Genomic DNA, 27,305 nt, shown 5'->3' on the forward strand with positions numbered 1-27,305 from the left:
TTGTTGATTCACTAGATTTAAGGAAGTGGTGAAGAAAATGTCGATAATGCAGATTAAATTTGAAAGCATTTCATGAATGCACTTTTTTTCATGGATAACTGGTTATTAAACATTTATCAGCACAGCCCAGGGTCGAGTATGGGATTGCTAAGACCATGGGGATTCCTTGGATGCAGAGGGGAAGATGTGACAGGTGATGATTCTGAACATATGTGAGCTCAGTTGTCTGAAAAAGGAGCAGCAGCCTTGGTTTTTGCACAGCTTTCAACCTGAGGAGCAAAAAGAACGGCTCCCTGTCCCCAGAATGCCCCACTGACCCAACAACTGAGGACAGCAGCCGCCTGCCCCCTTCCCAGCGAAGATCATGTTCCAAATCCAGACCCCCTACAGAAGGGAAGCAAGGTCTCACTCTGCTCCTGGGGCAAGCCTGTATTTGCCCAGTTGAGGTCGAAGAGAGCTGGGCACCTCCTTGCAAAAACAAGTCCCCAGCCTTTCAAACTAATGCTAGTTAAACAAGTTGAGGCCGAATCAATATTTGTGTAAAGTATCTCTGTTTGCTTTCCTACCTATGGACATTTTATGCATATTTGTCTTCCGTGAAATCGGGTTTAAGGCAAAATCCACCCGTCGGAGGGGTTTGCTGCAACATTAAACAGTTGCTTCCTGTAGGCTCCTCCGACCTGGAATGGGGTTGGCCTCCATTTAGATCAGAATAAATCATTAGGGCCCATCCTGATCCTCTCTACAGAAGCTCAGGCCTCTCCCAGCCAGCATGCTGGAGGGCGGCTTTCAGCACATACTGGAGCCTTATTACTGCCTGTGCCAAGTGCAGGGACCTGCTTTGAATTTGGGGTTCTCCTCTGCCGCATTACAAAGGTTTTTATTGGAATGTCACTCGGGGTTTTGTAGGCTTTGAAGATGTTTCAATAAAGCAATAAAAGGCAGGTCCTTGCCACAACAAAAGGCAGAAATATCATGTTGGGATAAACAGAATTCTTGGGCCCTATGGAACATGTGTCGAGGTTGTACGTTGGGGTATTTTTCCCCCCGCAGATTCAGATTTTCTTCCCCCCTTTTTTTCCTTCTTTTTTTCTGGAGTGCATTATAGCCCCTGATCAGGGCAATACTTAAGCTCATGTATGTGATCATTACACGAGCTGACCTAAAGACGGCAGCGTCAGTCACAGAACAGATGCTGGGATTTTAGTAAACTGAGAAACAGAAAATTGAAATGATACGCATTACGGCTGACTGCCACAATTGCCCATATGGAAAAGGCATTCCTGCAGCTCCCCTCCTCCGCCCGCCTCAGCCCCACCGGCACACACATGGGCCGCGTTTGTCCATAAACACTGCTTATATATCTAAAATGTATGTGACATGTACAAAATGGCTTGATTTCAATTTATGGTTGGAAATTAAATGAATCTGAAATGTACATGTTTAAAAACAATTTCAGCGGAAAAGCGGACTCGCTGACGATTACATCCTTAAATTAGATCTTGGTCCCCAGGTATGTTTGTAACGTGATAAAAACCAGCAGTCTGGGTTCCACCTAGTACCGCGTATCCTCCAAGGACAGAGGGCAAAGCCCTCCACAGGAGGGGAAAGCCTAACTTCCCTTCCATCCCATGGGTCTGTCCTCCTTGAGCACCTCCTGCATTGGGTTTTACTTGGAGAGATAAAAGAGAATCAGTGGGGCAGCTAGGTAGCACAGTGGAAGAACACCAGACCTGGCGTCGGGAGGACCGGGCTCAAATATGGCCTCAGATGTTTCCTAGCTGTGTGACCCTGGGAAAGCCACTCAAGCCCCATTGCCTAACCCTTACCACCCTTCAGTCTTAGAATTGCCATTAAGACAGAAGTAAAGATTTAAAAAGAGAGAGAGAATTAGAGTTCTTTCAACAGCCCATACATTAAAATTGGAATGATACAGAGAAGATTAACATGCAACTTCCCCCCCAAAAAGGGCTTCCTGCCCACAAAGAACTTATATGTGAATAGATTTGCATCTGAAAGAGGCTTTAAATTTATTTTATAGATAACGAAACTGAGTCTTTGAAAGGAGAAACAATTTGTCCAAGGTCTTCTGTCTCCAAACCATTGTGCTAGTTTGGAAGAGTAATCAATATTAAATAGTTAGAGAATACAATTTAGTGTATGATTACATGTTATATCATGCAATTCAGACCATTCTTTAAACAAACATTTATTAAGCTCTCCTATGTGCAGAGCATTGTGCTAGGTTTGGGGGGAAGGCAAGATGGTAATACCAAGTTTTGTTAGGAAGCTGCATCTGCTTTCATGGAGCTTACAGGCTAGTCTTTAAGTCTGCACTTCAATTGACCCTGGACAAGTCACTTAACCCTAGGGGAATCTCCCACGCAGGTTGGACTCCAAGCCAGGAGCTAAGATCTAAGTCTTTCCTGTAACAAATATTTTGGGGTATCGTCCCACCCTGGTACCCCACCAAATTCCTTTGTATATACTGCATTGCTATTTACCATTTGTGTGATCTTGGGAAAGTTACCTCTCTTCTTGAAAACCTATAAAGTGAAGCAGAAACCATATCCTAACTCAGCTTTAGTGTTCCTCAAGGAAAAGGGGCCACATTACTGTGTCCTGAACTGAGATATTTGACTCTGCAAGGCAGGGGATATCTTTCACCTACCTTCCTTCATCAGGACTTTGTCTGGGATTGAGTTGTGTACTGACTGTCCTGAAAGGTTAGAAATAGTATGGCCATTTGAAAGAGGTAGCAACCTCAAGCTTTTACTCAAACCTATTTATTTGTGGTCAGATGCTCCTGCCATTCATTCAGTCCTTCAGGGAGGCTCCTCTCCTGTGCCAGGCACTACTATATACTGGGAGCTGGAAATACATAGACAGAAATGAAACAGTCCTTGTTTTTATTGAGGGTACATTCTATGGAGGGAAGGCAACGTGCACATGAAGGAGTAAATGCAAAATAAAGCATCATAGGACTTAGAGTTGGAAGGAATTTTAGAAATCATCTACTCTAGCCTCCTCATTTCAAAGAAATAAAAACAGAAGAAATGACTTGCCCCAGATAACTTACAGTTAGCAGGGAATGATGAGTGTGTGTATGTGTGTCTGTGTGTGTGTGAGTGTGTGTATGTCTTTTGGGGGCAGCAAGTTGGTATAGTGGGAGGTTGTCAGGCTTGAAGTCCCTGAGTTCAAATCTGGCCACAGAAACTGGCAAGCTACGTGATCTTGGATGAGTCATTTAACCTTGTTTCCCTCAGTTTCTTCATCTGTAAAATTAGCTAGAGAAGAAAAATGGCAAACCTGCCAAGAAAATCCCAAATGGAGTCACAAAGAGTTGGACACAATTGAAAAATGACTGAAAATAAAAATGAATATATATACACATGTAAGTATATATACATGTAGATATACATATTAAATATATTATATAATATATACATATATGTATATATCTCATCTCTCTACCAATCATTTATCTATCTTGTATCTACCTGCCTATCTACTTACCTATTATCTATCTTTCATTTATATTACCTGCTTATCTGTCTATTATCCAGATCTAAATTTGAGGGAGATGGGTAGAGGAATTTCAAACAATTGAATGGGTCAGTCCATCTATCAGTCACCAGCATTTATTAGGCTTCCTCCCTGTGAGTCCTGAAGGAAAGGTTTTACCTACTTAGAGGCATATATTTTGTTGTTAGTGGGATTAATCTGATCCTGAGCCTTTCTAACCTTAGTCCTCAGAAGATGGAGAGCCCATCCCTGTGCCTGTACTGAAAGTCTTTCTAGCTTTATGGACCTGTTAGGGTTTGTCTTTGCTGTCATCATTTTGAGAACATAGAATCAACTCTATCTCCACTTTAGGAAGGATTTTGGTGAAAGATAAGAAAATAATTGAATCAGTTTGCATCTCTCTTTAAGTCTACTTCTATTAGATCTCTCATATCCATTCCCTTCTCTCCACTCTCACCAAAACCATCCTAGTTCTCCTCCTGGAACCACTTTGGCTCTGATAGATGCAATCTTGTCTTATACTGCCTCTTCCTCACTTCCCAGGCACCATTTCCAAACCATGCTGCCTGATCTCTCTCATTCTCTGCTCTCCAGCTTTCCTTTCTATGTGATCTTCCCCTGTTGGAGTATAAGCTCCTTGAGGACATAGACTGTCTTACCTGTATTTGTATCCCTATGTTTAGCACAGTGTCTGGCATAGTTTAAGTGTTTAATAAATAAAAAATAAATTTATTAATAAATTAAATAAATTAAAATAATAAATTTAATAAATAAATTAATAAAAGTCTTTAATAAATAAAATAAGAAATAAATAAATAATCCATTATGAGTCATCTATCATCTATTCCTCTCTCCTCTTTCCTCTCTCTATTATCCATTATCCATCTGTCATCTTTCATCTCTCTACCAATTATTTATCTATCTTGTATCTACCTGTCTATCTACTTACCTATTATCTATCTCTCATTTATATTACCTGTTTATCATCTATTATCTATTATCTGTCATCAATTATTTTCTCTATCAACTATCAATTATCTTTCATCCATCTCCCAATCATTTATCTATCTCTTATCTACTGCTATTTACCTATCTATGTATCTAGCTAGCTATCTCATCTATCTACCCATTTATCTGTCTATCATCTATCATCTATCTATGATCCATCATTTATCTGCCCTCTGATATCCATTATGTGTCTCTATCATCTATCAATCATATATCTTTCATCTCTCTATCTTCCAACCATAAATCCACCAATCATTTATCTATCTTTTATCTCTTCTACCTTCTATCTAGTTCTCATCTTTTCACTTATTACCTGGACTATTGGAATAGTCTCTGAATTTGTCTCCCTATTTGTAATCTCTCTCTTCTCCAGGATATCTCCACCCAGCTGCCAAATTGATTTTCCTGAACTATAGTTCCCCAACTCAATAGTCTCCAGAATAAAATAAAAACTCCTCTGTTTGGCTTTTAACACCCTTTATAATTGGACTCCAACCACTTATGAACCTTTACATCAATGTTCCCCATGTCTGGAATGCTCTCCTTCTTTACCTCCATTTTATGAAAACTCTAGTTCCATTTCTTCTTTAGTGCAAGTGTTTCCTTTTCCAAGAAGTCTTTCTTGATCCCTTGAATAACTTTACATTTATTTGGTATATGCCTTTTATTTATTTATCTGTTGGTATGTTCTATCTCTTCAGAAAAATATAAACTCTTTGAGATCAAAGACTGTATTGCTTTTGGGGTTGTATCCCCAGGTCCTAGGATATATTTATTTTATTATTATTAAATATTTGGTATGTAACAAATGTTGGTGGTCCTGTGACCCATTTTCCTTTGTTAGTTCTCATCCTATGAATTTCCTGCTAGATCTCTCTATTTATATTTTTCTCTCTTTTGATGATCCCACCCCTTCTGGATAATGGATACTGAATGAGGGCACCATTTAGGAACAGAAACTTTCTTACTATTCAATATGATATTCTCCTGTATAGAGGGAGTCCCTCCAAAGGATTCAAACAAGATAGAAGGTAAAATCAAAGTCCTAGAAAATACATGGGCTAGACCAATCCCATTGTACTAAGTAGGCTGATCCGAAAAGAAGTCCCAATGGAAGTCCTCTCATGGAGCTGGCCCCAGGTCAAAGCACTGCATTGCCAGATCTCCGACCCCAAAGATGGTTCATAGTGGATGGCTCAGACATCAAGCTGTCACCACTCATTGCTCATCCCCCAAACCTACCAAGTACACCTCATGGATCTTCTATTTGTAGAAACAGAAGGAAGTGACTTCAAGAACTGCCTCCTCCCTCCAGTCCCAATTAATACCTGAGTATTTTTGACTGGGGAACCTCCCTTATGGAGTGAGCTCATCATATACGCCCTCACCCTGCCATGTTTATTCCACTCTCACTGTTGTTTTTCCAAGCTGTCAGAAAAGGTTTTCATAAGGTCAGGTTCTGAACACATAAAATTAAATGTTAGCTGAAGAAAAGGTCCAAGTTTTTACTAGCATATTATAGGGCATATTATAAGTTTCACTCACATTTGCTTAACTGCTACTAACAACTCTTGGAGAGATTCTGACGAACTTGTTGAGCAGTGATTTGGGGTTTCATTACTCACCAATGGATAGACACACTGGGCAGTGTGGTACTCAGCAGGCCACAGACAAGGCTACGCAGTTAGCAATCAGGCAAAAACCTGAGCCCAAGTGTAAGGAGCACCATGGCTGCCAAAGTGCCTCCCCTCCACTCCCCACCCACCCCACCCCCCTGCTAAAAAAAAAAAAAGAATCTGGAATGTGTTTCTACTTACTGTCCATCCCAGTAAAATAAAATGATCTCTCCTCCAAACATGTGGTTCTGCTTAGACAAGAAACTGTATATATTGGTCTAAATCCAGAATGGTCTTTCTGACATATTACTCAGTATGAGAAAATTACTCCAGCCTGCATTCTCTGTAGAAATTCCTAACGCTAAGTGCACCAGTCCACGATGATAATTTGTTGTACAACAAAAGTACATAATAATTTCAGCTCAGTGTGGCCTGTATTGCAAGACCACGCAAAGGAAGCACTTGAACAAGGCAGATCACTTCCTGTGTAATATCAGCACCCATATACCACAGAACCTGGGTGGGAAAGAATGGGAGGGAGGTGCTTTATCTAAATCACAAAGCACCCCATTTTTAAATGACAATAATGCACAGATGCATGTGTGTGTGCATGTCACACACACACGCACACGCACACACACATGCACACACTGAAATCTGGTGTTTATACACATAAGACAGATTCTAGCAGTGACCAGAGCTGGTTCATTTACCAAAAAGGCAATAAAAAGACAGATGTCTGTTGCAGAGAGTTAAGAAGTAGAGAAGCAGAGAAGCGGGAATCTCAAAGTTATTGTGGATCTCTTGATGCTGAGCCTGTTCAGAACTGGTCCAAAGTGAAGCCACCTGAATTCCAAGGGACCCCCAAACCACAGCCTTCGATCAGTCCCTCAGCTTAGCTCAACTTAACTAAGGTTTCATTATACACCATGGGCTGAGTTCCAGCACTCTCATCTGTCCCACTAACGGGCTCAGACAGATCACCCCACAGTACATGGATTCTCTTTGGGATAATGTCTTGGAGAGTAACAACTTGAAATATGATATAGTCAAAAAGCGTTAAAGTTAAGGCATTTCTTTATGACACTTTTCACAAAGCAAGGTTGTAAAATGGGAAAAAGTATCTGAGTAGAAAAGTTGAATGCAGAACACAAAGAAACTCAATTGTTAATACAATATGGTGTGACACCATTTTACTGCTGTTGAAATCAGGGTTAGAGAAAATTAAGTTCTTCCTTCCTTTCTTTCTTCTTTCCTCCCTTCCTTCCTTCCTCCCTTCCTTTGTTTCTTCTTTCCTCCCTTTCTTCTTTCCTCACTTCTTTCTTTCCTCACTTCCTTCCTTCCTTCCTTCCTTCCTTCCTTCCTTCCTTCCTTCCTTCCTTCCTTCCTTCCTTCCTTCCTTCCTTCCTTCCTTCCTTCCTTCCTTCCTTCCTTCCTTCCTTCCTTCCTTCCTTCCTTCCTTCCCTCCCTTCTCCAGTCTCTCCAAATTCTGAATTTAGGAGTAACATCAACATCAGTTCCTTCTCTCTTTTATTTTCTCTTTCTTTGGATATAATCTCTTAGGGGAAAATAGAGAGTTGACTTCAATGTTTTCATAAAACCTACATCCTTACCTCCTTAGATTTTAACCATCAGGTTTTCAGCTACACCTACTTCTCTGTGACATTTCATGAAGAATATAAATGTGGTATGCTAACCAACTTCACCCCTCCACCAATTATGTCCGCTAAATTTGAAACCTACTGTTCTCTCAAGAAATTAGCTGTGATCCCTATATATACATTTAAAATGTTCCTATAAAAGAAAAAAAATCCTTTTATAACTCAATTAAATCAAAATGGAGCTTAATTCAGCCATGCCAAAGGGTGAAATTGCTTAACCCCTTGTTGGTTAGAGCCATGTATCTTCTCTAAGGAAGAATGGGGCAAACTCAATCATATTCTGGATTTGCTGATCATCTCAAACTATCTTTTCAAAGTTTTGGGTTCAATAAAACATGAAACATATTTTGTCTGGCACTTTTCCCCTTGATTTTTAAACCCATGTGTACTTTAAGGGAAATGTAATCCATATGTTTTTGATTCATTTATACTTAAGTCATTAAGATGTTGTTTTGTAAGAGCTCTTTGATGTCCAAGGACCTTTTGAGCCTTTTTTTAAAGCCTTTTTCTTAAAAACAGGAAGTTTTTCTTCTCTGACAGTAAACAAAGCAGAAGGTTAGAGTTCAACTGGAAATCATGAGGAACAAGCAGTAAGTGGGTTCTAAGCTTGTCAAAACTCATTTGTCTGTCCCTCTTGTAAAGCCTCAAGACCCCAATCCAGAATTTAGCAAACAGCAACACCGGTTAAAGTGTGAAATCTTGTGTAAGGAAACACTGAGTCAGTCAGGAGGACTGGCTCCGGATGTCTCAAGCATTAATGTGATTCCCGTCAATGCAGGGCCTCCCACTCTTCTCACACAGCATGGGCATTAACATGTCTTGGCATGTTTATTATATTTCTATTTCATCAAAATAACATTAACAACAACAACAACAAAAAGGATGGATCTTCTGCTCTTTGCTACATAACTGAGGATGCTTGAGACTGGAGATTATCCCATGCCTTGAGCAACAAATGGCACAAAATGATAATGGATCCAAAGTGATAATGTATGCAAAGTGCTTGCAGCCCTTAAAGCTCTGTAGAATAGCAGCTATGTTATCGTTATTATTATCTTGTTCTCTTGTTTTTTAAAGGGGTTTAGATAGAAGCAAGCCCAAGATGAATCAATATCCTGCTCTTATTCTTTGATATTCAACATTCTGCATACTTTTGCACCAATGGACAAAATAACTTCTCAAAATGGAACAGCATATAGAGATGAAAGCTCATCTTCTGTTCTGAAGGTACATTTAGGATAAATCCAGGAGCAAATGGTGAAGATGGGAACATCTTCCAGTCCCAGGGGCTTTTAATTTCTTCCCTTAGGACTCTTAAGCTTGAAAGTTTTTATTCCATGTAGTTTGGAAAGTATAAATAATCCAGAAGAAAACATCTCTTAATAACATTTCTTCAATATTTATGGATCAAAGTTATATCTAGGCAGTTGGAGACAATAGTACTATTTGAAATCATGCTTTGGTAATATGTTGGTTGAATTCTCAAAGACATAAGTTTCATGTTTGTATTATAGCGATTTGCTATCTATTGGTTTGTGAAGGACCGTAAACTTCTGATGGATAATTCTAACCAACTGTTCGTTCATTTCTAGGTTTCTGGTGGTGGCTACATTTTTAGTCACTTGCATTGTTTTGACTATTTTTTTTTGTGCACAATCTGCTTTGATCAATAACTCTGGACTCCTTAAGGCAAATATTTCTGTGATTTCTGATGGCAATGAATTGATCCAGAATCACTATTACTAACTCCTGAGTTTTTGTCAATCAGTCCTTATGACAATCATTGCTCTTTTGCCACCAGCTTTGTGGTGAGGTCTATGGATGCTCCTGTGGATGACCAACTTACAAGTCATGGTATTTCTATATTTTGTGGTATCAACTTCTGGCAAGGTACTAGCTAGCCCCAAGAACAGTGGGAATTTTAGTTCTTCCTGGAATGGGAAGCAAGGAACCTGGTGTGAGATCAGTTCTTCATATTTTATGAATTACTCTAGCAAAAAAAAATTCAACACTTAGTGGCCAAACTTTGGGTGATGACCCTTGCCAAGCATAGCTGGGCCCATCCGAGGATGATGGATAGATGGCTCTTTGCCCAACATGAACCCAATTCTTTTTGTCTTGAAAAGACCAAACAGCTCACACTTCACTGAATTAATCTTTTAAGTACCTAGAGTTATAATGAGACATCAGGGTAGGACTCAAGTTGCTATGGTTCCTGGACTGTCACTTAATTCTTAGGTGACAACATATATTAGACAGAAGGACTTGCTTTAAGGCAACTCAATACATTATTGTAGAATGGATATGTTAAGCATATATACACACCAAGCCTGGAGTTGGGAGAACTTGGTTCAAATCTGGCTTCAGGTACTTCCTAGCTGTGTGACCCTGGGCAAGTCACTTAACCCTCATTGCCTAGCCCTTACCACTTTTCTACTTTGAAACACAGTATTAATTCTAAGACAGAAGGAAAGAAAGAAAGAAAGAAAGAAAGAAAGAAAGAAAGAAAGAAAGAAAGAAAGAAAGAAAGAAAGAAAGAAAGAAAGAAAGAAAGAAAGAAAGAAAGAAAGAAAGAAAGAAAGAAAGAAAGAAAGAAAGAAAGGAAGGAAGGAAGGAAGGAAGGAAGGAAGGAAGGAAGGAAGGAAGGAAGGAAGGAAGGAAGGAAGGAAGGAAGGAAGGAAGGAAGGAAGGAAGGAAGGAAGGAAGGAAGGAAGGAAGGAAGAGTGATCCAGAGATCTGATTGTAAGGCAATCTCACTGAAGGAAGTCAAAGATAAAAAGAAAGATCCCATTTTCACTGACAATTCAGAGTAATACTTTCTGTGATAGCAAAGACACAGAAATAAGTAAATACTCATCAATTGGGGAAGGGCCAAGCAAAGTGCAATAAATGAAAATGATGGAATATGTAGGAAATTATGAGTATGAAGAATCAAAGGTTTTAATATTTGTAAAGCACTTTGCAAACTTTAAATGTCTCTATGAATGTTAGCTCTTATTAACTAACATAAGTATAAATAAGCACAAAAAGATGTACATCAACTGACTAAGAAAGACCAGGAAAAAAAATATGAAAAAATACGACAATGGAAATGGAAATAAACAAACTGAGGCAAATCCGAATGTTGGGCATTTATAAATCAAACCTGGTCCTCCCTTTATCCTTTACAAATGTTAATGGGAACTTTGGATGTAGAAGTTTGTGTACACTATCAGATTCAGCTGATGTGTGGGTTGATTTTGATGGAATTTTTTTCCCTTTTAATTTTTTTTTAAACCCTTATCTTCTTGGTCTAAGGTGGAAGAAGTTCTAAGGCAGAAGAGTGACAAAGGATAAGCAGTGGGGGGTAAGTGACTTGCTCAGAGTCATAGAACTAGGAAATATCTGAGGTCACATTTGAACCCAGGTCCTCCCATCTCCAGGTTGGGCTTTTTATACACTAAACCACCTAACTACTCCTCTTCCTTTCATGTTTATCATTTATTACAATGAAGAGCCTTCTGGGGAGAAGAAAGTGAGGGATATATTTGGAAATGAAGGTATTAGAAAATCAAAACATATTGATAATTTTTTTTTTACAAAAAACAAAAAATAAAATCAAGTGGTCATGGTTATTCTATGCCAGAAAAAGCTTTGAGTAGAGATATGGACTACATGACTGTTGCCAGAAGGATAGCTTCAACTAAGTTAGAAGATGCTTCTCTCTTACTAGACTGGTAGTGTTCTCCTACTTTTCTGGCTGTAGCAACTTTAAAAACAAAACAAAACCAAAAAAAATCCAACCCTCTCAGCCATAGAAGGGTTGCAATCTGTGTTAGCATAAGGAAAACTTGTCCTTATGAAACTGCAGATGCTTGAAGTTTGTTGGTGAATACATAAATGCTCAATCAACTAATCAAAAAAGACTTATTTGGTGCTTACTATGTGCCAAGCACTGTGCTAAGCATTGGGGATAGAAAGGTAAAAATAGTTCCTGCCTTCAAGGAATTCACATTCTAGTTGGGATGAGAACATAAGAAAGCTATGTACAGATAAAAATATAAAGAGTAAACAGCCTTAGTCACTTCCTAACTGTGTGATCCTGAGCAAGTCACTTAATCCCAACTGTCCAACTCTTATTGCTCTTCTATCTTGGAACCAATACTTAATATTCTTTCTAAGACAGAAGGTAAGGGTTTGAAAAAAAAAACAAAAAACAAAAAACAAACCAAAAAAAGAGTAAATGGGAGATGATCTCAGAGTGGAAAGCACTACCAACCCAATCCAATCAACATTTAATTAAGTTCCAACTATGTGCCAGGCACTATGCTAAGAGCTATAGAAAAGTAGTTCCTGCCCTCAAGGAACTTACAGTTGTATGGGGGAAACAATACACAAAAGGAGACAGGAAAGGGATGAGGAAGAAGAGTGAGACTCGAGGGGGGTTGAGGGGTTATCTGGTGCTAGGCCATCTTGTTCAGAGAATTGAATCTAGGTAAGAAAGCAAATGATGCAGAGCAGCGTGACCCTAAAATCTCTAATTTCAGCCCTCTCTAAAGGAAAGCTTTGTGATGAGTTCCAGCCTTCAATCAAAGAGGAAAAGAAGCTGAGGAAGGTGGTGTCAGTCAGGACTTGAGTTAAAGGCATGGTGATATGATATTGGCAGCTAGGTGACACAGTGAATTGAGTCCTGAGCCTGGGGTCAGGAAGATTCATCTTCCTGAGTTCAAATCTAATCTCAGACTCTTACTAGCTGGGTAATCTTGAACAAGTCACTTAATCCTTAGTTTGCCTTATTGCCTAGCCCATACCACTCTTCTACCTTGGAACCAATAAACAGTATTGATTCTAAGACAGAAGGTAAGGGTTTTAAAACAAAAACAAAGAATGAATGACAATAACAAGTCTCCAAAGGTCATGCCTCCCCTTTTTTAGTATTGTTTCTAAAATGGAAGGTAAGAGTTTAAAAAAAGAAGAAGTAGCCTATTGTTGCTAGATTATTGATAGAGAGGAAGGAAACCCAGTCTTAGAAGACTGGAAAGTTAGGAAGGAGCCAGGTGAGGTTCCAACAGCTTTAAATACTGAGGTGCTCAGTCCACTACCCCATGCTTCTACCCATTGCTCCTAGCCCTGGGGCCAAGCAGAACAAGGCTAATTCCTCCTCTACATAACAGCTTCCCTCATATTTGAAGATACTTATTAAGTCTTCCCTTATCTCTCCCTTTGCTGGGCTAAAAACATCCCTAGTTCCTTCCAATAATCCTTTCTGGCATGAAAGTGACTACCGTGGTTATCAATCAATCAATATGCATTTATTCCAGGCACTGTGGTAAGTGCTGGAATCTTGTATTTACTCGGAAAACTGGTAGAACTTATCAATGCTCTTCCTAAAATGTCTCTGTCAGGATGGAAGGCAGCCCTCCAGAGGGTATTTGATGAGGTCTTACAGAACAGGGACTGTCACCGTCTGCCTCTCTTCCAGCAGTCTGAGATCATATTGGGATCTAAGGGCTGATGCTACCAAATCCTCACTCCAGGTTTCTTTACCATCTTGCAATAATATTCTTTTTTTTTATTTAAAAATTATTTTTTAAAATGTAGGGTATTTTCCATGGTTACATGATTCATAATCCTCCCCCCCTCCTTCCCACCTCCCCTCTCCCAGAGCTGACACATGTATCATTGTTCAAAGCCTATTTCCATGTTATTCATATTTACAGTAGAGTATCTTTTAACATCAAAACCCCAATCATATCCCCTCAAGCCATGTGATCAAGCAATTGTTTTTCTTCTGTGTTTCTGCTCCTACAGTTCTTCCTCTGAATGTGGATAGTCTTCTTTCTCATAAGTCTCTCAGAATTGTCCTGGATCACTTCATTGCCACTAATGGAGAAGTCCACAACATTCGATTGTACCACAGTGTATCAGTCTCTGTGTACAATGTTCTCCTGGTTCTGCTCCTCTCACTCTGCATCACTTCCTGGAGATCGTTACAGTTTCCATGGAATTCCTCCAGTTTATTATTCCTTTTAGCACAATAGTATTCCATCACCAGCAGATACCACAATTTGTTCAGCCATTCCCCAGTCAATGGACACCTCCTCATTTTCCAATTCTTTGCTACCACAAAGAACAAGTATTTTTCCTTATCTCTATGGGGTACAAACCCAGCAGTGGTATGGCTGGAGCAAAGGGCAGGCATTCTTTTAAAGCCCTTCTCCAATAATATCCTTGACTCACCTTGAGCTTGCAGTCCACAAAAAAGACCCCAAATACTATGTGGTTCTTCCCAAAGCCAACCAGGATTTAACCCCCCTGTCATCTTAATACAAATTTAATATTCTTATCCACTCTATCACACTGCCACTTAAAAAAATAGATTATTGCTGCAGGATCAATTAGTAAGGAGTTAGGGGGCAAGGAATTGGTCTATTGGGATCAGAAAGAGTTTATCTGTAGCCAGCAGGATTGCCCCTTTCCTTCATCAGGTAACATTTATTGAGCACCTTCTGGGGACATGACACTATAGGAGATAAAGAGAAAGTATGTCCATTTATTTCATCACTTATACCTACTGTTGTATCTCATTTAAACTCATCAAATTGCTTATCCCATTCTTATATCTTCTCTCTATTTGTTATATGCAACACTCCATTTCCCATCTCCAGGTTTTTACCCTGGCCATATTCCGTTAGGAATGTCTTCTGTTTTTCTTTCTGCCTCACAGATTCCCTCTTCCTTTAAGATACTGCTCAAGCATTATATTATGCCTTTGTATGCTTATTCACTCTATAATTATTCTCTCTCATATATGTATATGTAGCAAAGATAAATATACATGAACATATAGAAAACATAAATATGTGGGAATATATAGATATGCATCTATATATTTATATAGAGAGATATGCTTATCTCTCCCATTGGAATGTAAGCTCCTTGGGATTAAGAATTCTTTTGTTCTTTGTACTTACATCCCCAGCACCCAGCACAATGTCTTACATATAGTTAGTTAGTTAGTCGTAGTCTCTCAGTAACCGAGGATGACAATTGTCTTTGTGCATTTTTATCTATGATAGATGAGTGTGCACAAAAACACTTGTGCGTGAAGGAGATTTAAGTGGAAAAGTCAATGCACAGAGACAGTCCCACTCTCTCGGCGTTGGAAGCCTGGGTCCAGTGGCACGAAAAGTCGTTACGCCTGGAGACTTCCTCAGCTGCATTGGATGGCCGTGTTGTCTTTTGTGCTCCATCACGCCCTAAGCACTACAGTGCTTATACTATAGTAGACACTTAAAAAACACTAGGTGGCTAAGTGGATTGAGAGCCAGGTCTGGAGATGGGAGGTCCTGGGTTCAAATATGACCTCAGATACTTACTAGCTGTGTGACCCCAAGCAAATCACTTAACCCCCATTGTTGCCTAACCCTTACCACTCTTCTGCCTTGGAACCAGTACTTAGCATTGATATCACTAGCCTCTTCTCCCTCCATTCTTCTTGGAGGGAGACTTTTATTTCTAAGGTGGGCAAAGTGGGGAGATTGTGACCTGAGGCTCTCATCAGAGGCTAGAAGTAATTCAAATATTGTTTGTCTAGGGGATAATATTGGCTTCCATCTAACTTCTGATCATTTTGTCTTTTTGGAGGGAAGGGGGACTCCACGCTATGTAACCAACGCTTGATTCTTTCCCCTATCGGCTTTACACAGAACACATAATGAATAGCAAAGAATCCCAATTGTCCAAATTGCAGCAACACAGAGATCAGAGAAGGTCCATCTAGGAGGATGTATACCAGACAACACAGAGGGAAGGAGCTCTCCTATGGCAAACAAGATGACTCAGCTTAGGGGTCAGAGAAGGTCCTGGGTCTCCCCCAAAGGAAACCACCCAAAGTCTCTGGAGCAGCAAGCTGGGGGGTAGGGACAAAATAGAGACTACCAACTCCTTTCATGTCTTCTCAGTGTCCTTTCCTTCAGCAACCTCAAGTGGGGTTGGCCATGTCTATCTTCTCTCTTAAATCTGGAAACTGACTTGAGGCTCCACTTGAAGAAGACTCTAACCTGAGGAGTCACTAATGGTGACTGACTGAGAACAGAACTCTTGGTAACTCTGCCCTGGCCCTCAGCATCTTCATCTCCATCCATAAGGAGAGAGTACCATATCAATGGGCTTCCGTACAGAGGTTACATTCCACTTAAGACATATATGTCCAAATAGCAATGCATTTTGCTATCTCAGTTTGCCTACTTTCCTTCCTACCTTTCGAGTTATAGAACTACAGCATGAAATTTCCTCCTGAAGAAGTATCAGGGGCCATTTATTTACTCTACCATAAAATGAAAACTCCTCTCCTTGCTCCTGAAAGTCTTTCTTAGTTTGGCTACTACATCTAATAAATAATAATAATAACCAGAATTTAAGTAGCACTGACTATGAGCCTTTTTAACATAATGATCACATTTGATCCTCACCACAACCCTGAGAGGTAGGTAGGTGCTATTTTTATTCCCATTCTTAAGAAGAGGAAACTGAGGTAAATAGGGTTAAATGACTTGCTTGGAGGTCATATAGTAAGTATTGGGAGCCAAATTTGAACTCAAGTCTTCCTGACTCTAAGCTTGGCACTCTGTTCACTGTGCCATCCAGCTACTCCCTGTTTTCCATACGAATTTCACACGATTCCAGCATTCTTAATTAATGCTTTTTGAATGACCAGATGGAGATAATAACTTTACAGTATTATGTCAACAAGCCTTTATTAAGTGTTAGACCATGTCTCAGGTGCTGTGGAAGAAAGCTGGAGAACCAAAGAAAAGTAAAAACAGTTCTGTCCTAAGGAACGTATATTCTAATGAGGAAAACCTCCTTAGCTACTACAGCTGGTTTCTGCAGGTTCCCCATCCCAATGAATGTCGGTGGCCCTGTAGGGAATACCACTAGACAATGGGGATTAAGTGACTTGTCCAGTGTCACACAGAAATATCTGTGGTCAGATTTGAACCCAGGACCTCCTGTCTCCAGGCCTGGCTCTCGATCCTCTGAGCCACACAGCTGCCTCTTATCCATGGAATATTAGAAGATCCAGGGAAAGGTTCTAATATGCTATCAATCAATCAATTGATCAATCAAAATTTATGAAGTGCCTGCTATATGCCATCAGGAAGCTCAGTGGATAAAGCACTGGACTTCAAGTCAGGAAGACCTGGGTTCAAATCCAGTCACAGACCTTTACTAGCTATGTGAACCTGAGCAAGTCATTTAACCTCCATTTGCCTTAATCCACTGGAAAATGAAATGGCAAACCACTCCAGTATTTTTGCCAAGAAAACTTCATGGACGGTATGGCCATAAAAAGTCAGACTTGACAACAAATGACCAATACTATATGCCAGGCACTAGAGTGTTGCAGAAGCATTGGTATGGTGATTAGAGTTTGACATTTCTGGTCTAGACTTTAAAAAGTGATGGAGAAAATTAAACTTAAAATCGTGTCTGCCATACTTTTTTTTTTTTCCACCAGAAAGTGCTGGGGAAATAAAAAGAAGCAAAAGATAGTCCCTGCCCTCAAGGAGATCATAATCTAAAGGAAAAGACATGAGCAAGAACTGTACAGAATATTAATTATAATCACAATAACTAGCATTTATGTAGCACTTTAAGTTTACCAAGCTCTTTATATATTTTATTTCATTCAGAATAAATAGGTATCCATGGGTTACAAATTGGGGGGGGGGGGCAATAGCCACACCCATAAAATCCACTGAAGAATTTCAGTGTGGCATTAGCAACTAAATTGTCAGCCTTAGAAGGAGGCTGCAATGAGATAATTTATGTGTAAGCACTTTGTAAATGATGAGGCACCATGCCCACATGGAAAGAGCATTGGACCCTAGAGTTAAGAACACCTGGATTCAAATCCTCCTTCAAACACTTCTTAGCTACATGGGAAAGTCACTTAATCTGTCACAAACTCAGTTGCCTCTTCTGCAAAATGGGGATAATAGCACCCACCTCCTCGGGTTGTTGTGAGGATCAAATGAGATGAAAGATGAAAAGCAATTGGTATTCCTTAAAGCATGATACCAACACTAGCTATTAGTGCTGAAGACATTATGTTATCATACCATACCCCCAATTTGCATGCTGTGATTACAAGCAGGACTGGGCCTTGGCAAAATTTGTCTTTGACTCTCTCTTCCCTTCTTATTTCCAAATTTCTCTTTCCCTTTCCCCTTCCTGCTATGCAGCTCAAGGTAATTGCCCCCATCCCCATTCAAAGGCATTTGCCTCTTAATCCTTTAAGACCTAAAGGACTGATTTCCCATTGGTAGAATTCCAGGCACCATACTGGTCTGCAGAGGATGTTTTTGGGGATGACCATCTCTTCCTCCTACTCTTAGGAAACTGTCTTGGGTCCAAATGTGTCTTGTTCTGGGTCTGTTACCATGAAACCCTTCCCGCCAGCTTTGGACCAGCATCAACACTTCCCTTTCAAAGTTCTTAAAGCTCCCAGGGACCATGCAAGCATCAGATGTAGCCCAGCCAACTCACAGCTGAATGGGAAACTGGGCTTCCGAGAGCCAACTGTGAACGTTTTACAAGTGTTCTTTTCAAAGGCATTTAAGAGCAGGCAATAGACCAACGTAATCACATGCCCATCAGGGCCATCTTCTGAGGGTGGGGTGGTAGAATCACATTAGCTGCAGTTTCTAGCCAACAAAGGCCTAGAAGGAATCACACCTTCTGACTTCACAGAAACAATGCCAAAAGGCAGGGAGTCAGAACACCTGGGTTCCAGCCCCTCTGGTGTTGCTTACTCAGATAAATCACCTTCTAAATTTGATTCTGGGCAACCCCTATCTCCCTTCAAGGCTCATTTCAAAGAGTATCTCTTAACAGAAAGCTTTTCCTAATTTCTCCAGTTGTTATGGGTTCCTTGACCCCTTCCTCCAAAAAGAAATGTTTTGTCTTTGTTTTATGGGCATCTAGATGGCACCGTGGATAGATCTCTGGACCTTAATTCAGGAAGACATCTTCTTGAGTTCAAATCTGGCCTTAGACACCTACTAACTGTGTGAATCTGGAAAGCCATTTAACCCTGTTTGCCTCAGTTTCCTCATCTGTAATATATATATTTTATTTCATTCAAGAACAAGTAGGTATCAATGGGTTACAATCTGGACTGGTGAGGGGCAGTAGCAATACCCATAAAATCCACTGAAGAATTTCAGTGGGGCCTTAGTGGCTAGAGGTTCAACCCTAGAATGAGTCTCCAATGAGATAATATATGTGTATTATAGCCAAATAAAATCCGATGAAGAATTGTGAAGCTGAGAAAAGAAATGGCAAACCGCTCCAAGATTTTTGCCAAGAAAACCCCAAGTGGGGTCACAAAGAATAAGATACTACTAAATAGCAACAAAAAATTTATTCTGCATGTATTTTGTACCTAGGGTTAACACAGAGTTGTGTAATGGATAAAAAACTCAGCCAAAAAAAGAGCTAGGTTCAAGATTTGCCTCTGATAAGTGGTGTAATGTTAAATGTTTAACAACCAGTTTTCCTGGAGAGAAAAAAAAATGTATGTCAGATGCACTTTTAAGTTTAATCTGTACTATTAACATTTTCTCCATCACTTTATTAAGTCTAGACCAGAGGTGTCAAACACTAACCTTCAGGCCAATGCAGCTGCAACACTCCCAAGTCTGGCCAGGTTAAAATGGAATTGGGAAATATTTTTAAAAATAAATAAAAATATTAATATGTGGGTTTTAAAGTCAATATGAGATTGGCAAGAATCCTCAGTATGGTTTAGGGGCCACGGTTTCTATTTGAGTTTGATACTACTGATCTAGGCAATCAACAAAACAGCAAATCAAACTTCGATTTGTAGTATTTGCTGATTTCCAAAGTAAAAATACACCAAATATTTAACAATCAGTTTGGGGAGCCAGTAGAATAGGCTCCAACATACTCCTCTCTCTCATACCTACTGGCAGTGTGATCCTGGGCAAATCACTTAATCTCCCAGTGACACCAGGCAATTGCCTAAAGCTATAAGATGAACAACAGTTGCCAATTCCCAATGAAATGTAAGCTCTTGTAGGGCAGGGACTATTGTAATTTTTTGTCTTTCTGTCACAAATGCCAAGCACTATTGCCCCCCTTCTGGACTGATTGATCTACTTTGATGGAGGGAGTTTCAGTTCCAGGAGTTCTCTACACAAAAGAAATCACAGATCTGAACAGTCTGCCCATCCCAACGTTACCACGGTAATTACTTATCTATTTACACATTTTTTAATTGTTATAATTTCACTATCATTAAAATGAGAATGATAATAGCACCTCTCCATCAGGTTTGTTGTAAGGATCAAATAAAATAATAATTGGAGACAGTTATCACAGTGCCTGGCTCACAATAAATGCTATACAAATGTTATCTATTATTATTAATTACTATCCACAAAATGCTACAATTAACCAATGTGTTATGTGGTATTTCCAAGGTAGAATACGGCAAGGTGTGTTCTTCTAGAGGAAAAGGCAAGGAGTATTTCATATCCTCTCCATACTATGCTTTAGATATGGTGGTGGTGGTGGTGTTATTGTTATGGTTTCTCTTCCAATGGTGGTCTCATGAGGATTTCATTTCTCTAGGGAACTCCCACTGTATAAACTCTTTCCTATAAAGTAGATTTCCAACTCTTCTGAAATTTATTTTCTTAGGTAGTTTCCCAGAGCCTTAAGAGGCCCAATAATTTACCCATGGTCACGGGGAATGTGTTTCAGGTGGACTTGAAATCCAGTGCTTTCTGACTCTGGGATATCATGGACTAATGAAAAGAGCCCTGCTTCTGGAGTCAGAGACCTACATTCTCTGACACTTCCTACCTCTTTGCCTTTGGACAAGTTATTTCATCCATCTGAGCCTCAGTTTCTTTCTCTGAAAAGCAAGGGGAGGATGGTCAGACTAGATTGCCTCTGAGGTTCCTTTTGACTCTTGATCTAGGATCCTATGAACTCTATTCACTAGGCCATTCTTCCTCTCTGTCATAGTAGTCATCAAGGACTTAGTAAGTATCTATTATCAGGCAATAGAGATACAAAGACAAAAACTAAATAATCCCTACCATCAAGGAGCTTATATTCTACTAGGGTACAAAAATATAAATATTTAAAATATATTTCATATTTACTTACACTATACACACATCCTCCTACCCAAATGTAAATTCCTTAAGAATAAGGATTGCTATAGGGCAGCTGGGTGGCTCAGTGGATTGAGAGCCAGACCTAGAGACAGGAGGTCCTGGGTTCAAATCTGGCCTCAAGTACTTCCTAGCTGTGTGACCCTGGGCAAGTCACTTAACCCCCATTGCCTATCCCTTATGGTTCTTCTGCCTTGGGACCAATGCACAGTATTAATTCTAAAACAGAGAAGAAAAAGGTTTTTTTTAAAAATGAGGACTGCTTTGTTGCTTCTCTTTGTCTTGCCACCTAGTGCAGAGAAAGTTATCTAATAAATAGGTGTTGCAGATAATTTGGTTAATAGTATAAAAGAAATTGGGCATTGTGGTGTGTGGCAGTAATCTCTCCTCCTAGGAATGCTTAAGCTTGTGGATAGCTCGAGTTATGAGCTGCAAAAGACTAGATACAATAAATACTAGAGTTAATAGCTAGATTAGGCATATTTAGGAGAAGGGAGCCACCAGGCTGCCTAAGGAAAGGGAAAGCAACCCAGGGCAGATGGGACATCAGGCCCTTCTAGCCTGATAGGGAAACCTGGTCTCAGGAAAAAAAAAATTTTTTAATGGAGTTAAAAAAAGAGTTTGCTGTGCAAAATCTGAGGCAGGAATAATTCTTCTCAACAGAAATTGGGAAAGATTTTGCCATTTTCTTGGGATCATACCAGTCCTTTACCAGATATTCATATGGAGGCTACACATATTCAATATGCTTCCAACAAAGTTTGTCACCATACACTTCACATCCCTTATTCAAGCCATCATTAGGGGAAAAAAGTCCTCTGACATCATTTTGGATGTAAAGTTATGAAATGCCATCCCCTGCTAGCCAGATACTCGCTGGCCCATGGCCCTGAAACACCAGAGCTACATATTCTCAAGGCCTATTTCAGCAAATGGGAAAATCCCCTAAACACTTGCTCCATTTGCTTAAGCAGAGATGTCAGATGTGTACAACCTAATTACTTACAGCTGGACATCTGGACATCTCAGGGCTTCCAGATGCACAGGCTGGTGAGATTGGACAGGAAACGGGGAGACAAAGGCCACTAGAACTCTATTGCAACCAGGCGGCAGGCTGCATGACCACTTGGACAGACACCCTTCCTTCCCGGCATAACAGCTGCTTGCTTCATCCAGGAAGAGTTGGCTTTAGAGCTGATGAGAAAGGGATCGGCACAGGGAGTGTGGTTTTCAGTGTTCTGACACTATCAGAGGATGGTCAGATTAGCTGGTTAAGCCATTCAGAGAGAAGCCAAGGTTAGGCTCAGTCTCAGCATGGACCTATTAAATTTGCTCAGTGTCTTCGCCATAGTCACTGTCTCTTCCGCCATGTTGGTCATTTTGCACATCCTTACATTGATTATGTAAGAGAAGGGTGAGGAACTGGTAAGAGAGGGGGAATTAATCAGAGAGTCCCATCCCTACTCCAGGGTAAGAGGGGGAGGTATATTTTAAAGGTGGAGAACTCTGGGTATGGAATGACATATACATTACTACATATCATTTTATTGATCAAGTAAATTGTTCCTTTTTTGTTACAAGGGAAGATTCTGCAGGGGAAGATATATAAGCTAATCCCGGTGATGTTAAACAAAGGCATCAATAAAATATAAAAAGAAAAAAGAAAAATATCTCAGTCTTGAGGGTAATAAGCCCCTTGAGAGCAGGGACTGGGCCTTATTTTTGTTGCTGTTCTGCTGTTTCAGCTGTGTCTGACTCTTCATAGCCTCATTTGGAGTTTTCTTGGCAAAAATAAATAGAATAATACCATTTCCTTCTCCAGCTCATTTTACAGATGAAGAAATTGAAGCCAACAGAATTAAGTGACTTGCTCAGAGTCATAGTAAATAAGTGGCTGAGGATGGATTTGAACCCATGAAGTTGAGTCTTCTCAAATCCAGGACTGGCATTCTATCCACTGCTGCCCAACTTTGTATTATCTGTGACACCTAGCACAATTCCTTGTACACATTAAGAGCACAACCATGATTTGGTTGACTGATGGTATTGTCTTCCTCTAAGAAGGAAAAATATTCAATTTGACAAAAATTTCCTGAGTACATACCATGTGAAGGGTACTATGCTACATATGACAAAGGATATAAAATTATATAAAGATGGTCTTGTTCAGTCTAGTTAGCAAAATGAGCTGTGCACACATGGAAGAATAGGTAAATAACACAAGGCAATGTAAATGCTCATTGAGTGGATTTGCTGAACTGAGCTCAGGACCAAGTTTGGGCAGTTGTCCAGTTTAGCAATATCTAAAGAAACCCAGATTTCTACACCAAAGAAACTTATATGAAAATCAATATATGTTTTCAAATGATTAATTACTAGTTAAATCTTATTACAACAAACTCCTGGGAACCACAAAATGTTTTAGTTGAACTAAACTTTTAATTGGGCCACAAACTAGACTCAAAAACATTTGGTTCTATGGAGATTCCCCTTGTATTTATTTATCTACTATTAGTTTCTACAAGACAATTTATCATTTGGGAGTATGAAGAGATGAACCAGCAGGCCCTAAAATTCAAAGTAATAACTAGGGTGGGGCAACGGGGCTTTTCCCAAAGGATTTCAAATTTTAGAGGTCAATGACAATAGCACTTGCATTTCTTCAGTAGATTGTAAAAATTAAATTAGTTTCTCTACTAAAAGTATTATATTTTTAGAGGTTTATTAATGATTATTAGAAATCAAAGATACAAATCAATAAGCCATGTTTCTAGGGCTGATAAGCCCATTCAATTTCACTTACTACATCCTGAGAGACGGGTATGCTTAGAAGCGGAAGCAGAGACCCAAGTAGGCGGTACAGTCAGTTTAAATACAAATTTTGTTCTTGGCCCAGGTGGGGATCTCAGGTGAGATTATAGGGAATTCTGGGAAGTGCCAAGGACCTCTGGGGATTGAAGTCTGGGGTCCAAATCTCCATTTTCACATTACCCCCTTTGATCATTATTGGGAAAAGTTTCCCCAAAAAGGATCATGAAAACATAATCAACTTAAAGATTACAATAATTTGAGGATAAGAGGAAAAGAACAAAACCAATAATTGCTAGACACATTGACAAAAAACCAGTTAGGGGGCAGTATCCTTTGGCATGAAAGTACTCATACAAATAAATGTTCAATCAATCACACCCAAAGTTCATTCTTGATCTTCTCGTGCAGCTTGTGGTCTGGAGGCATCTTCATGGTGTCCTCTCCAAACAGTTTAGTTTCTGGATTCGGAGAGGTAGCATCTTTCTTAACCTAAAATTCTTCTCAAAAGGAATTTAAACTTTGCAATTTAAAATAATAATATTTTTACATTCCCCCCTTGAAGAGGGTGATTGAAAAACACAGGGATCATTTAGGGATGCATGGCTGAGTTATGAGGTATATGAATCAATTGGCAAGAAAAATTAAAAAGACATCAGAAAAATCAAAATAAAAAAGGTAATTTCTGGATGAAAATATAGACTATCAAAGTCTTATGTGTAAAAATTCAAAGGAAAGGAAAAATAAATCTATAACAGGTCCTTGAATCAGGGCCCAATTAAAATGATATAAACAAGTAAGCATTTACCCAATCAGTAGCCAGGACTACAGAAAGTTCACCACACTATGAAAGACAGAAAAGGGACTAGATTATAGAAGCCAAATAGGAGCCAAGTTAGGGATACTCATCTGGAAATATTTTCACAAAGAGTGTGGATACAAGGAAGGCCTATGTCTTAATGTATGTTAAACGTCGCAACCTTGAGTCTTCACACTAGGTTCAAGTCCTTTGTATTGGCTTAGAAGTGCATCAATCCTTCCTGGATTGGTTTATTTGTTGACCTGTGTGCTCTTTTGGCACAATTCAGGTTTAGCTTTGATTCTTTGACCCTGTGAAATGGCTCATTTTGTACATCTTGTCCTGGAATCAGACAGAATCATTAAGCAAAGTCCCATAATTTTTTAAAAACAATTAGTGGCATCATTCTTATAGTCTCAAGCTTTGGGGGCATGCATTGACATTATAGCAAATGTATGTTAAACTTATATTACTGCTAAATCAAAAAGTTAAAGAAAACCTTAATACTGGTTACATGTGCTTCAAATATAAAAAGGAGAGAAAAAAACTGAAATAGTATTTTGCACATGCAAGAAAAATATAATAAAGGAGTTTTTAAAATAAAAATATGGCTTACAACCATTGACACACTGTGTCAGCTAAGAAAATATAGAATACAAGGCTTTCTCACCAAAAATGAGATCCATTTCCTCTTCATATCTGGCCATGATCCACTGTGAGTACAAGCAAATGAATTTTACAAAGTAATAGTTTTTTTTTTTTAATAAAGAACAGTAGTACAAATATGTAGGTATCAATATCCCCAAAATTCTCAATAATCCAGTTAATTACAATAACAAACAAACGCACTATCATTTTTTACATGAGTCTGCTGTATGACATTTAAAAAAAATGGATACTTGTCACAAGTTTTTACAGACATAGCAAATATTTCAACCTTGGTAAACATATTTAAACAAAGTAAAACTCATTTGGGTCTAGAACATCATCAAGAAATCTAGATATCATTCTGGTGGAAGTAAAGTGAGCTGAAGAGTTATAAATGAGAGATGCTCCTCTTTTGGGAGTTCTCCAGGGTTATTATATGCCCTGTGTAAGAGTTAAAATTAATTGGTTGTCATAAACTGTAGTGAATTAAAATAGTGGAAGACTTAAATTGTAGTAGATATAAGACTGGATGAGTAAATTGTGACCTCAGAAAATATGTTTTCACTACAGTGTCTTGTTTCAAATCAAATATAAGGTGGTCGCCAGGGAAATATTCCCAATTATGAATATACCCAAGTCAACTGGGTTTTATAGAGAATTTAATTAATACAAATGAGGAATTAGAGAAAGAGAGAAAAAGAGGGAATAATGAGAAAGGGATAAGCTGGCTCTGGCCAGTCTTGGCCAACCTAGGCCTAAGCCCTAAGAGAAAAGATCAGTCAGTCCTTAATCACTGACCACAAGATCTGTCCAAGCAAGGATTCTAGTGACACCAGGCCAGCTTCATCTCAGCTGCCTCCACCAGCTCAATCCTCAATCTGAATGTCCCCAGCTCTTATCTGAGCTCCCTTTTAAGGTGAATTTTCTCCTATGTCACCTCCCCCAAGTTCTCCCATCTACCAATCACAGTAGACATTTTTCAAAGGACAGACCATTCTTAGTTCACACCTGAGTAGACTAATCTTTTGAGTAATTCACACCTGAGTAGACTAGAATCTCTGAGTAAGTTTTCACCTCTTTGCTCCTTATAAGTTCACAAGTTGCCTGACCTTTATAGGTACTTAGCACCCTTTTGTATTATATCCAAAAATAGGCATAGCTTAAGAACTTTTTGTCTTACTGTAAGTATGGGTTTAAGTACTTTTCATTGTTCAGCAAAGAGTTTACAACTTTATCTTCCCCTAAGGCATGCTTAAGTATGGTAAAGTAGAGTTCTCACATTCCTGATCAAGTACCTTCACTGCCCAAATGGGGAATGGTCCCAATGGGGAATGGTCTTAACCCAACCTTATGAAGTAGGGTCTGGGAAATTTTTAAGGTTCACAATCCTAACCTTATGAAGTAGGGTTCGAGAATTTTTTTAGGTTCACAATCCCCTCTGAATGATCATTGGGAGACTAGTCTCCCCATTGATTATTTAACATAATCATCTCGTAATCCTAAATGCACTTCTAACTATAGATATACACAATATTCAATTTTCTAAGAGGAAATTAGAACAGTGAGGGAGAAATAGAAAGAAAGAAAGCAAAACCAATGTTTTGCTAGGCGCATTGACAGAAAGCCAAATTAGGGGCAGTCCCTTTTGGCATAATTGTGTACATTTACAATAAATGTTCAATCAATGTTCAGTTCAATCAACCATATCCAAAGTTCATTCTTGATCTTTTTGACATAGTCTGGATTTTTTGGCATCTTTCTGCAACAGTTCATTCTCTGGATATAGAAATTAGCAAGCTTCTTTCTTGAAGATCTTTTCTCAAACAAAAATCAAAATCTTAGATTTTATGTAAAAATACAATCTCAAACAAAAAATCAAAATTCTTGGATTTTAAATTAAAATACAATCCCCCCTGAAGTAAGTGTTAAAAAACATCCAGTTCAATTCAGAATGCAATGTTGAGTTATGGGGGTATATGAGTCAATTGTCAGAAGAAGAGAAAAACAATCAAAAACATAAGGAAAAAAATTCAAAATAGGCCTTTGT

This window comes from Monodelphis domestica, chromosome 1 (assembly GCF_027887165.1).
Source record: "Monodelphis domestica isolate mMonDom1 chromosome 1, mMonDom1.pri, whole genome shotgun sequence".
NCBI lineage: Eukaryota > Metazoa > Chordata > Mammalia > Didelphimorphia > Didelphidae > Monodelphis > Monodelphis domestica.